General features: G+C 35.4%; 1 protein-coding gene across 4 annotated transcripts in view; it reads left to right on the top strand.

The window, feature by feature from the left end:
- The window catches only part of NOL4 (nucleolar protein 4), a 301,716-nt gene that overhangs the window by 177,698 nt on the left and 110,489 nt on the right, over positions 1-13,529 (top strand). The window lies entirely within an intron of this gene.

Below are 13,529 nucleotides of genomic sequence, written 5' to 3' on the forward strand. Positions count from 1 at the left end.
GGCCTTTTCTGTTGAAGGAAATATTTTTCATCTTTCTTTTAAGGCTTAGTGGTGATGAACAGCTTTATTTTTTTTTTTATTTTTTTAATTTTTTTTGGTCTGGGAAACTCTTTATCCCTCTTTCAGTTCTGAATGATACCTGCCAGGTAGAGTAATCTTGGGTTTAATTTTTGTTTGTTTTGTTTTTGTTTGTTTTCTTTTAGCATGTTGTGTTTAATCCCATCATTCCTTGTCAGACGTATAAAGTTTTTGCTGAACAATCAACTTAATAGCCTTATAGAGTTTTCCCTTGTTATATACTTACTTGCTTTTCTCATTCTCTATTTTTGGGGTGTGGCTGGGTGGCTCAGTTGGTTAAGCATCCAACTTTGGCTCTGGTTATGATCTCCCAGTTTGTGGGTTCAAGCCACACATCAGGCTCTATGCTGACAGCTCAGAGCCTGGAGCCCGCTTCGGATTCTGTGTCCCCTTCTCTCTATGTCCCTCCCCTACTTGTGCTCTGTCTCTCTGTCTCTCAAAAATAAATAAATGTAAAAAAAATTAAAATTCTCTATTTTTAATTTTGAGATTTTACTTATTATTTATCTTGGTGTGGATCTCTTTGTGTTCATCTTCTTTGGGACTTTCTGTGCTTCCTGAACCTAGGACATCTATTTTCTTTATCAGGTTAAGGAAGTTTTCAGCTATTATTTTTTCTTGTAAGTTTTCTGTCCCTTTTACTTTTTCCCTTCTGTGACCCCCTATAATGTGAATGTTAGCACGCTTGATACTGTCCCAGAGGTCCCTTAACTATCCTCATTTAATTTTTTTTCTTTGCTGTTCAGTTTTGGTGGTTTCCAATACCCTGTCTTCCAGATTGCTGATCCATTCTTCTGCTTTCTCTAATCTACTTTTGATTTCCTCTAGGTATTTTTAATTTCATTTGTTGTATTTATTAGCTCTGATTTTTTTTTTTTTAATATATTTTTGATCCCTTTGTTGAAGTTTTCACTGAGTTCATTCACTTTTATGTCTGGCAAGCATCTTTATCAGCATTACTTTAAACTCCTCATGAGTCTGATTGCTTATCTCTCTTTTCATTTAGTTATTTTTTCTGAGGTTTTGTTGTGCTTTTATTTGTTTATTTGGAAGAATTTGTCTCTGTCTCTTCATTTTATGTGACTTTTTGTGTTTGTTTTTATGTAGTAAATAAGTCATCCATATCTCCTGGTGTTGAAAGTAGTGGACTTATTAGGAAGTTATCCGAGGGGCCCATAATACAACTTCCTTGGTCCCCAGAATCATGAGCTCCAAGGGCATGTGTGTACACGGGCTGTGTGCACCCTCATTTTGTGGCTGTGTTGTTGAACAGGGCTCTCCCCTAGCTTGGCTGGTTGCAGTGACCAGGTGCAACTACAATGGATGCACTATTGGGCAGGGCTGTCCCCAGTGTGACTGACTGAGAAGCCCAGCTATCGCTATTGTGGGCATACTGGTAGGTAGAGTTAGCCCTTGGTGCAGCTTGTTGAGAAACCAAGCCACAACTCTTGTGGGTGTGCTAATGGCTAGGACTGCCTGGGGCAGGAGTTGCTTTGGAGGTATGTTGGTCCTTGCCAGGACTACCTGCTGGGTGTGGCATGACAGCAGTGACTTTGGAGGGACTATGGTCCCCACTGAGGCTGCCTGCCAGGTGTGGTGGGGCAGAAGCTTCTTTGGAGGAGTACTTGCCAGGTGGGCAGGTTGGGTAAGGTGTGTTCACAGAACACAGGTGAAGAGCAAGCATTACTAGCCAGACAGATGGAGACTGTTAGAGCTAGGTTCTGCTAGCATCTAGACACTTGGGCTGAAAGAGGCAAGAAAAACTGTGTCTTTCAGCACTCCATTCCTGGATAAAGTTCCTAAAGATCTCTATCTTTTGTAGTATATGCCTAAAGTTAGTCAGTTAATCTTCACGTGTGATCCAGGCACTTTTCAAACTACTGCCACTGTGCTATGTCTAGGAATGAGTAAGATAGCATGCTGACCCTTTATGAGCAGTCTCAGTATTTTATAGGCTTCCAGTTATCCTGCACTTAAGCACCCTGATTTTTAAAGTTTCCAGAGTCAAGCCCCACTGTTTTCCAAAGCTAGACTTTATGGGGGTTTGGCATTGTGGTGCACATCTCCAGTGCTAGTAGAGGCCATTGTACCTCTGGATTCCCTTACCCCTCCAGGGGCATCTCTTGTCTGTGATATTCCTCCTTGCTAAGTCATCTTCAGGTGATACTGGCATATGCCAATTGAGAGAACCATTGTGCTACCCAACATGATCTCCTAAAGAACAGGCTTATAAAACTGTTTGTTATCATTTTGACGTTCCAAAAAATAGCTGTAGTTTTAAAACTATTAAGTGATGGGGCATCTGGGTGGCTCAGTCAGTTAAGCATCCAACTCTTGATTTTGGCACAGGTCATGATCTTAACAGTTGTGAGTTCAAACCTAACACCAGGCTCTGCGCTGACATTGCGGAGCCTGCTTTGGATTTTCTGTCACCTTCTCTCTCTGCCTCTCTCTCATACAAAAATAAACATTTAAAAAATCATAAGTGAGAGAGTGTGTCTTTCAGAGGTTATGATCAAAAGGATTGATATTGAAGTAACTAAAATTTCATGAGAATTTTCCAAATGTTAAATGTGGTCCATCATTGGAGAAACACTCTGAAAATGTCAAGATGAAATGTCAACTGTGATTTATCTATACAGAACTGTGTAATATTAATTTCAATCATTGGAGAGCATATACACAATGACAAATTAGTAACCAAATAACAAATGCCATTCCATGTTTATACAAATGGATAACTGCAGACTCACATATAGTTTTAAATAATAATACAGAGATATCTTGTATGTTTCTTGCATAATGAAATACAGCATTTCAACTACCATGTAAAGAAATATCTTTTATGAAGTTTATTTTGAAAGAGAGCAGAGAAGGGACAGAGAGAGAAGAAGAGAGAAAATCCCAAGCAGGCTCCCTGCTATCAGTGCAGAGAATGAGGTGGGACTCAAAACCATGAACCATGAGACCTAAATCAGATGCTTAACCAAATGAGCCACCCAGGTGGCCCGAAAAAATCCTTTTGATAAAACAGTGAGGAATTACAAATGTTTAATTTGAAATATATGATGACTATATCATTTGTTGTCTTTATACTTATTAGATAAATGATTGAAAGAAAACTCAGATAAAATATTAATAGAATGTGGAAAACAAAAAAAGTAGAGAAATCAATAGACAGTCTGATGCTAAAAATAACTGACTTATAATTTCAGATCTTACTAAATGCAGTATTTAGGAATAAGAAAAATGCAAGTAATAGAGAGGAATTAATTATACTAACACAATGGGAGGAGATTTAAATTTCATACTAAGTTTGACAGAAAATGCCAATATTAAAACAAACCCATAAAATGCCACTTTAATTAAGACATCAGTCACTTCTCGGGAAAACTTGAAATGCCCTAAGAATTCATGGTTTAGCCATAAAGTGAACTTGATTGAGGGTTTCCCTGACAGAAAACAACGTAAAAATTTATAGAATGTTAGCAATAATTAGTTTGAAGAGCAAAGGAAAGTTGCTCAACTATCAACAGTAAAAAAAAAAAAAAAAAAAAAAAAAAATCAAAAAGAAAAAAAAAAAAAAATTCCATCAGACAGACTAAAATAAAAACTGAATAATTTTTCTATTCTCAAGATATGATAACACAAAATATTGTCATATGAAGAAGCAATCAAAGAGCATGCAGCCGAGAAATGTGCAACAGTATTATAGAGATGTGCTAGGGAGTTAATGTCTAAAATATTATTGTTTGGCAGTTTGTGATGATTGTAGCAATTATAAGCTTTTAGAATCTCATAATTTATTATTCTCTTATTATATCTCTTTGTATCTAATTTTTCAAATAAGTGAGACCCATCCCCCAGTATTATAGCTTTCAGGCCTCAAAAAAAACCTGTATCAAGTTAGTCCTATGAGCCTAAAATGCTGCTGTGAGCATGAATTAATTCTTCCTTAAATGTTTCATAAATTATTGTTATGCAAAAATATTTGAAATGGAAGAGATACCAACAAATCTAAAACTTATAAATTTTATATTTTATTTTTAAAGTTTAAAGTGTATTGAAAAATAGAGAAAAAATACACAGAATTATTAATATCTATCAGCCATATTCAACAGTGATTAAGACTCCATGTTTTTTTCCACTTTTTCCCTTTTTTCGGTAGTATTTTAAAACAAATCCCAAATATTCATGTCATTTCATCTCATACTTAAATTTGTGTCTCTAACAAATGTGGATATTTTCTTACATAAACATTTACTTAACCAAATGTTAGGTCTTACATCCTGCAAAATTAATAAGAATTCAATGTTATCATGTAATACCTCCGATATATAATCAAATAGTCCCCAATTTTTTTTCAAAATCTTTGTATTGGATTTATCTGAATCATGATACAAGCAAAGTCAACACATTTAATTTTGTTAAAGGCACAACCTCAGATGCATTGTGGGTTCAGTTCCAGGAAATCACAATAAAGTGAGTATCACAATAAAGCTAGTCAGATAAATTTTCAGTTTACCAGTTGATATAAAAGTTATGTTTGCAATATACTATAGTCTATTAAGTATACAATATAATTATGTCTAAAAACAATGTGAATATATATATATATATATATATATAATTTTTATTTTTTTGAAAGAGAGAGAGTGCATGTGAGCAGGGGAGGGGCAGATGATGAGAAAAACTTTAAGCAGGCACCCTGCCCAGCACGGAACCTGATGCAGAGCTCAATCTCATAACCATGAGTTCATGACCTGAGCCAAAATTAAAAGTAGGATTAAGTGACTGAGCCACCCAGGCATTCCACAATGTGCATATTTTAATTAAAGAACACTTCATTGCTAAGAATTACTAACCATTGAGCTTTTAGTGAGTCATAATCTTTTTGCTGATGGAGGGTTGTGCCTTGATGTTGATGGCTGTTGAATGATCAGGGTTGTGGTTGCTGAAGGTTGGGGTCGCTGTAGCAATTTCTTCAGATAGTACTGAAGTTGACCAAATCAATGGACTCTTCGTTTTACAAACAATTTATCTCACATACTGTGCTGTTTGATAGTATTTGACCACAGAACTTGTTTTGATATTGGAGTCCATCCTCTCAAACCCAGCATTGCTTTCCTAAGTTTATGTAATATTCTAAATCTTTTGTTGTTGTTTCACCAATCTTCACAGCATCTTCACCAGGAAGAGATTCTGTCTCAAGAAACCACTTTCTTTGTTCATCCATAAGACGCAAGTCCTCATCTGTTCACGTTTTATCATGAGATTGCAGCAATTCAGTCATGTCATCAGGCTCCATTTCCAATTCTAGTTCTCACTCTATTAACACCACATCTGCAGTTACTTCTTTCACTTAAGTCTTGAACCACTCATAGTCACCCATGAGGACTGAAATCAACTTCTAAACTCCTGTTAAAGTTGATATTTTAACCTCGTCCTGTGAATCACAAATGTTCTGAATGGAATCTAGACTGGTGAATCCTTTCCAGGAGATTTTCAATTTACTTTGCTCAGAACCATCATAAGGATTACTGTCTATGGCAGCTATAACTTTATGAAATATATTTCTTCTATAATAAGACTTGAAAGTCAAAATGACTCATTGATCTATGGCCTCTAGAATGGATGTTGTGTTAGCAGGCATAAAAACAAAATCTCATTGTACATTTCCATTAGAGCTCTCGGGTGACCAGGTGCATTTTCAATGAGCAGTAATATTTTGAAATGAATCTTGTTTTTTCTGAGCAGTAGTTCTCAACATTGGGCTTAAAATGTTCAACCAACCATGTTGTAAACAAATGTGCTGTGATCAAGGCTTTGTTTTTCCATTTATAAAACATGTAGAATATATTTGGCATAATTCTTAAGGACCCTAGGATTTTCTTGATGGTCAATGAGCACTGGCTTCAACTTAGTCACCAGCACATTAACCCCTTTCAAAAGAGTCATCCTGTCCTTTGAAGCTTTGAAACCATACATTGACTTCTCTCAGCTATGAAAGTCCTAGTTAGCATTTTCTTCCTATATAAGGCTGTTATGTCTTATATTGAAAATTTATTATTTAGTATAGCTATCTCTATTGTCTTAGCTGGATTATCTGGAAAATTTGCTGCAGCTTCTACATCAATGCTTGCTGTTTCACCTTGTACTTTGGTGTTAGGGAGACAGCTTCCTTCCTTAAACTTCCTGAACCAACCTCAGCTAGCTTCAAACATTTCTTCTTTAGCTCCCTCACTGTTCTTAGCCTTCATAGAATTGAAGAGGGTTAGGGCCTTGTTCTGGATTAGGCTTTGGCTTAAGGGAATGTTATGGCTGGTTTGATCACTAAAACTTTCTCCATATCAGAAATAAGATTGTTTTGCTCTCTTACCATTTGTGTGGTCACTGCAGCAGCACATTTAATTTCCTTCAAGAACTTTTCCTTTGCATTCACAACTTGGTTAACTGTTTGGCACAAGAGGCCTAGCTTCTGGCCTGTCTCAGCTTTTGACATGCCTCCTTCACTGAACTTAATCCTTTCTAGCTTTAGATTTAAAGTGAGAGACAAGTGACTCTTTGACTTGACATTTAGAGATCATTATAGGATTATTAATTGGACTAATTTCAATATTGTTGTTATCTTAGCTAATAGCAAGGCCTGTGAAGAGGGAGAGAGATGGGGGAACTGCTGGTCAGTGGAGCAGGCAGACACACTTTCTAAATTAAGTTAACTATCTTTTATGGGCATGGTATGTGATGCCCCAAAAACAATTATAATAGTATCACCAATGTTCACTGATTTCAAATCACTATAACAAATATAATAATAAAGAAAAGCTTAAAATAGTGTAAGAATTACCAAGTGTGACACAAAGTGAGCTTAATGCTGTTAGAAAAAATGGTGATGATAGTCTTGCATGACACAGAGTTGCCACAAACCTTCAATTAAAAAAAAAAATAACCAAAGGGGAAAAAAACCCAGTATATATAAAATGCAGTAAAACAAGTTATGTCTGTATGCCTCTTAAATTTCTTCTGATATGTCACTTGTTTTTCCTGTGTCACTTCTTGCAGAACCAAAATCAATTGTCCTATACAATGTCTCATATTTTAGATTTGTATCTGTTTTCTCTAGTGTCATTTAACTTGTTCTGTCTTATTTCACATAAGTAGAAGTTAACTCTCGGCTACTGGTTCTCACACTTGAGAGTGCATCAGAATACACTGGAAGGCATGTTAAAACAGATTGCTGGGTTTAGCGCCAAAGTATCTGATTCAGGTGGTCTTGGATGGGGTCCAATAATTTTTTTTTATAAGTTCCCAGAAGATGCAGTTACTACTGATATAGCAGGAACTCTTTGAAAACCAGTGCTTCTAGACTGCTCATATTTTTAATGATTTTACGATTGCCCAATATATCTAGTAATGAATAAAAAGCTGACTGAATTTTTAAAAATTTTTAAAAGCTGACTGAATTCAGTAAAGTTACAGAATATCAAATCAATATACATAAATATCTTGTTCTTCAACTATGCTTCAATTCAAAAAATTTTGTTGTGATTTTATACACTAATAACAACTATGAGAAAGAAATTAATAAAACCATATAATTAACAATTACATTTAAAAAAATATGTGAATAAACTTAACCAAGGAAGTGAAAGACCTATGCACTGAAAAGTACAGGACGTTGATGAAAGAAATTAAAACTGACACAGACAAATGGAAAAATATCCCATGGTCATTGATTGGAAGAAATAATATTGTTAAAATGTCAATACTACCCAAAGTAATCTAGAGATTCAATACAATCCTTATCAAATAAATTTATTTAAACATAAGAAAATTCCAATGGCATTTTTTCACAGAAGTAGGACAAATAATCCTAAAATTTGTGTGGAACCACAAATGACTCCAAATAGCCAAAGAAATCTTGGCAAAAAAAAAAAAACAAAGCTGAAGGCATCATGCTCCCTGATTTCAATATATATTACAAAGCTATAATAATTTAAACTGTATAGTATTGACAGAAAAACAGCCACCTAGATCAGTGGAATAGAATAGAATAGAAAACCTAGAAATAAGCCCTTGCACAGTTTATGACAAAACCAAGAATAGACAATGGGAAGACCATGTCTTCAATAAGCAGTGTTGGGAAAATTGGACAGCTGCCTGCAAACGAATGAAACTAAACTACTATCTCATATCATACACTTAATCTCAAAATGGGTTAAAGACTTGAATATATGATCTGAAACAATGAAATTCTGAAAGAAAATACAGGCTGTAATTTCCTTGATGTCAGTGTTGGTGATAATTTTTTTGGACATGACACCAAAAGCAACAAAAGTAAAAGTAAACAAGTGGGATTAAATCAAAATATAAAGCTTTTGCACGGTGAAGGAAACCAACAAAACATAAAGGCAGCCTGTTAAATGGGATGATCTACCAATTCTACTTCTGGGTATTTGTGTAAAAGAAAATGAAACACTAATTGAAAAATGATATATTCATTACCATGTTCATTATATAATTATTTATAATATCCAAGACATTGAAGCAACCTAAGTGTCCATCAATGGATGAGAGAATCAAGAAAATGTAGTGTATATATACAGTAGATCATTATTCAGCTATATGAAGAAGGAAATGTTGCCATCTGTGACAACAGGGATAGACCATGAAGACATTCTGCTAAGTAAGAGGAGTCAGAGAAAGGCAAATACCAAATGATCTCACTAATAGGTGGAATTTTGAAAAACAAAAAAACCAAGCTCAGAAATAGAGAAAGCACATTAGGGATCTAGTGGGTAGGGAATAGTTGAAGAAAGTCGAAAGGTACAAACTTTGAGTTATAAAGTAAGTCATAGAGATATAATATATGCCATGGTCTGTAGTTAAGAATATTCTATGGTATATTTTAGAGTTGTTAAAGTAAATCTTAAACGTTCTCATCACAAACAATTTTGTAATTATGTATGGTGCAGAGATTAGCTAGAATTATTTGAATCATTTTGCAATATATCCAAATATTAAATCACTGTTATATCCCTGAAACCAATATAATATTGTATGCCAATTGTAACTTGATCAAAAAAAGAAGTAACTGGCAAGATAAATTTCTAAATTGCCATTTAAAAATTTCAAATTATCTTCTGTACAGCTCTAATAGTAAGCAGTCACTTATTCAGAAAATATTTACCTTATTCCCACCATGTGCTTGACATTGTGTAAGGTTATAAAGATTCTCGGAGAAGGCATGGCCTTGAAGTGTCCCCAACTTCAAGTAACTCTTAGTCTTGTGGAAGATGGATATATAAGCTAACTTGTATAAGACTTCACAATCAGTGCTGTGGCAGAGCTACATAGACTATAATGAAAGCATGGTTGCCAGGCACTAAATTCATGAGATTCTTCCCTTTTTTAGGGCATAATAAAGAAATGAAAGGTTTCTCTTTATTTCCCTTGGCTGCATATATTAAAAATGGCCCCTCCGGCCTCAGCTACATCTCATGTCAACCACTGTGATATTGCTGTCTGAGCCGTTCTATGCTCTGACCACAGAGTAAGCAAACAGATGAAGTCTCATTTTTGTGAGGGGTTTTCGACTTCCAGAGCTGGCAGTGCTATTATGGAGATAAAAATGTGAGAAAATGGAAGAGGAAATGTATTTTCAGTAGGTCTTTGGTAAGGAGAGCCATAGGTTATGTCAAGAGATAAAATGGAATGTGTAATTAAGGCAAATATATGTGCAAGGGCTTATTTCTAGGTTTTCTATTCTATTCTACTGATCTAGGTGGCTGTTTTTCTATCAATACTATACAGTTTTAATTACTATAGCTTTGTAATCTATATTGAAATCAGGGAGCATGATGCCTTCAGCTTTGTTTTTCTTTGCCAAGATTTTTTTGGCTATTTGGAGTCATTTGTGGCCTCATATCAAAATTAAGAAGAAGGTATAGAGATTTCCACATACCTTCTGCCCCTAGAGACGTATAGCCTCCCCTATTATCAACTTCACTTATCAGAGTGGTACGTTTGTTATAATTGATAAACCTACATTGACAAATTATAGATACCCAAAGTCCATGGTTTATATTAGAAATCATGGTGTTGTACATTCTATGGGCTTGAATGACATGTATCTACCATTATAGTATGATATAGAGTATTTTCAGTGCCCTAGAAATCCTCTGTGCTCTGCTTATTCATCCCTGCACACCCCCAACCCCTGGTAACCAATGATCTTCTTACTGTTCTGTTTTCTTCAGAATATCTTATAGTTCAAATCATGTAATATGTAGCCTTTTTAGGTTGGCTTCTTTCACTTGGTAACATGTATTTTCATGGCTTTTTAGCTCCTATATTTTAGTATTGAATAATCTTCCATTATCTGGATGTACCACCGTTAATGCATCCACTCACCTACTGAAGCCCCTCTTGACTGCTTTTAAGTTTTAGAAATTATGAATAAAGCCTCTATTAATATCCCTATGCAATTTCTTGTGTAGACTTAAGTTTTTAACTCCTTGCGTAAATACCAAGGACTATGACTCCTGGATCATATGATAAGAGTATGTTTAGTTTTGAAAGAAAAAGCCAAACTGTCTTCCCAAGTGAGTGTTTGAACCATTTTGCATTCCCACCAGCAGTGAATGAATTCCTGTTGCTCTTTATCTTCATTAGCATTTGATGTTGACTGTGTTCCAGATTTGGCCATATAATGGTATCTCAGTGTTTTAATCTGCATTTCCCTGATGACCTATATATGTCTTTTGATGTGCCTATTTGCCCTCTGATTATCTCCTGTGGTGAGTTATCTCTTAAGGTTTTTGTCTATATTTTAATCAGGTTGTTTGCTTTCTTATCATTTAGTTGTCAGTGTTCTCTGTGTGTTTTGATTAACAGTCCTTTATCAGATGTGCCTTTTGTAAATATTTTCTATCAATCTGTGACTTGTCTTCATTCCTCCATTTTTAAAGGCCAGATAGTTTTGTAGAAAATGGGGCACTGCAAGAAGTCTTAAGTGGTATTTCTGTAGACAGCATTTCTTTGTTGCTGTAGGGAAGAAAGTAGAAGGTCATGTGCTGATTCCTATCTCAATGTAGCTTGAAAGAAAATGCAAATTAACATGAAAAGTAGAGAGCAATGATAGTCTTTCATTTTACGTCAAATGCCATATATTAAGAGTTCACAGTGTAGAGAAACATTGAACTAGATGGGATAGAAGAGGGAATCTTTGTGGAAATTGAATTTACTGGGATTGGCCTTGAAATCTAGTTCTATCTTCAGTAGTGGCAGAGGCAGAAAAAGACATTCCAGCTGAGAAACCAGATTCAGGGTTATAAAAATTTCAGTTTATACTGTAGAGGGAAAATTTGATTATGCTTGAGATTTAGATTCTGAATATTCTCAGATCTGTAAGACTGGATTTTCTTTACCTAGAGGGACTAGAGGTGTAAATCCTACATCATTCCAAATGGTTCTAGTTACAGCAGACGGCTGGGTTGTGTGTCTCACATGTCATGTAGAAAGAATATATTAGCCTACCATATTTGCATTCAGATAAGTGTATTATAACACTTTTAAAATGTTGCACATTCTCATTTAAAAATATATATATGCTGGGGCACCTGGGTGGCTTAGTCGGTTAAGCATCCGACTTTCGCTTAGGTCATGATCTTGTGGTTCGTGGGTTCGAGCCCCGCGTCGGGCTCTGTGCTGACTGCCAGCTCAGAGCCTGGAGCCTATTTCAGAGTCTGTATCTCCCTCTCTCTCTGACTCTCCCCTGCTCATGCTGTCTCTCTCTCTCTCTCTCCTAGAAATAAATAAAAAATATTAAAATATATATATATGCGCTGTATTTTTCAAACCTATGGAATATTTGCCTTATATTTTATTAGGTAAATCTACCTTGTTAACAATTTAAAATAATATTATAATATTACAATGATATATTGTCAAATATACTGGTTTTTACATTTTAACTTTATTTTTTAATGTTTTATTTATTTTTGAGAGAGAGAGAGACAGTGCAGGCAGGAGAGAGGCAGAGGGTGAGGGAGACACAGAATCCAAAGCAGGCTCCAGGCTCCAAGCTGTCAGCACAGAGCCCGACATGGGGCTCAAACCCATGAACCGTGAGATCATGACCTGAACCAAAGTTAGACGGTTAACTGACTAAGCCACCCAGGCGCCCCAGTTTTAGCTTTATTTTTAATATCAGTGAACTATTCTAGTTTTATTATTCTTCCTCTAATAGAGCAGTAATAACAGTATGATCCTTAAAACATACTTACACATGTTATCATTGCACACAGGCATTTTTGAACACTGCTGATTTAACATTTTCCATTGTAAAGTTCTTTCGTAAGCATTTTATTTTGTTGATTGGAAGATGCTGCTGCTGTTTACAGAGATAGTATCTATTAGCTAAGACCACCTATGTGTCTACGTTATAGGTGAAATTTGGGTTGTTAATCTGGCCTGATAATAGTTGATTTCTGTACCACATAAGACTAAATCGCAAAGGACTAAAAACTCAGATTTAGGCAAAGAAAAAAACTAAAGGGAGGGCCAATGTGGAAGATGTACAGTATCACACAGCTGAAGGTTTCATGGGTTAATTTCGGGCACAAGTTGAATCTAGAATCTCAGATTATGTTATTAAGACTCTGTCCTGTTTAACCCTGCTGGATTCAACTTGATTTAAGTTACCTAGAGGTAAAGTTGGGGTACCGCTAGGGTAGAGAAGCCTGATGCCCTACAATTGGCATTTTCACCTGGTGAAACAGACAGAAGCTGTTTCTGAAAGGCAAAGGTACTTCACTGACAAAGAAGTACCAGCTTCCACAATAGGACCTATGGTTGCCCTTGAACATAGTTATCAAAGTTTGTGAAAACTGTGTCAGTTGGCATTCATCTACTAAGCTTTAGAAAGCATTAAACTTAACAGATAATTCAGAGGAAACCTGGCTCCTTTTCTCTAGACCAAAATTAGATGCCATCCTATGATTCACAACCATTTAAAAACCGATTTTCAAGCATATGGTTTATAAATAGCAGCCCTGGTATCAATATTTTGTATAGTCCTTGTTGGGCAAATCGATTAAATATATCCATCCCTCAGTTTCCTTAACTGTTTAAAAAATACTAAAGCAGAGGGTGGCTCAGTTGATTAAACATACTAAAGCAGTTAGATTGACTAAGCACGGAGGTCATTTCTCTTTCTCATAGTATATGATTGATTCAATGATTCTCTTGCAAAGGTGATTACACATTGGTCTTTTTTTTTTTTTAGACTATGTATGTTGAGTGGAAATTATGTTTGGCCTTGAAAAGCCAAATTTGGTAAAACTTCCTGCAGTGAAAGAATGTTCCACGCAGTTATTGAAATGTGGCTGGTGTGACTTCGAAAGTGGGTTTTTAATCTAATCTTAATTAATTTTGATTCAAATGAAAAT

This window comes from Crocuta crocuta, unplaced genomic scaffold (assembly GCF_008692635.1).
Source record: "Crocuta crocuta isolate KB4526 unplaced genomic scaffold, BGI_CrCroc_1.0 scaffold231, whole genome shotgun sequence".
NCBI lineage: Eukaryota > Metazoa > Chordata > Mammalia > Carnivora > Hyaenidae > Crocuta > Crocuta crocuta.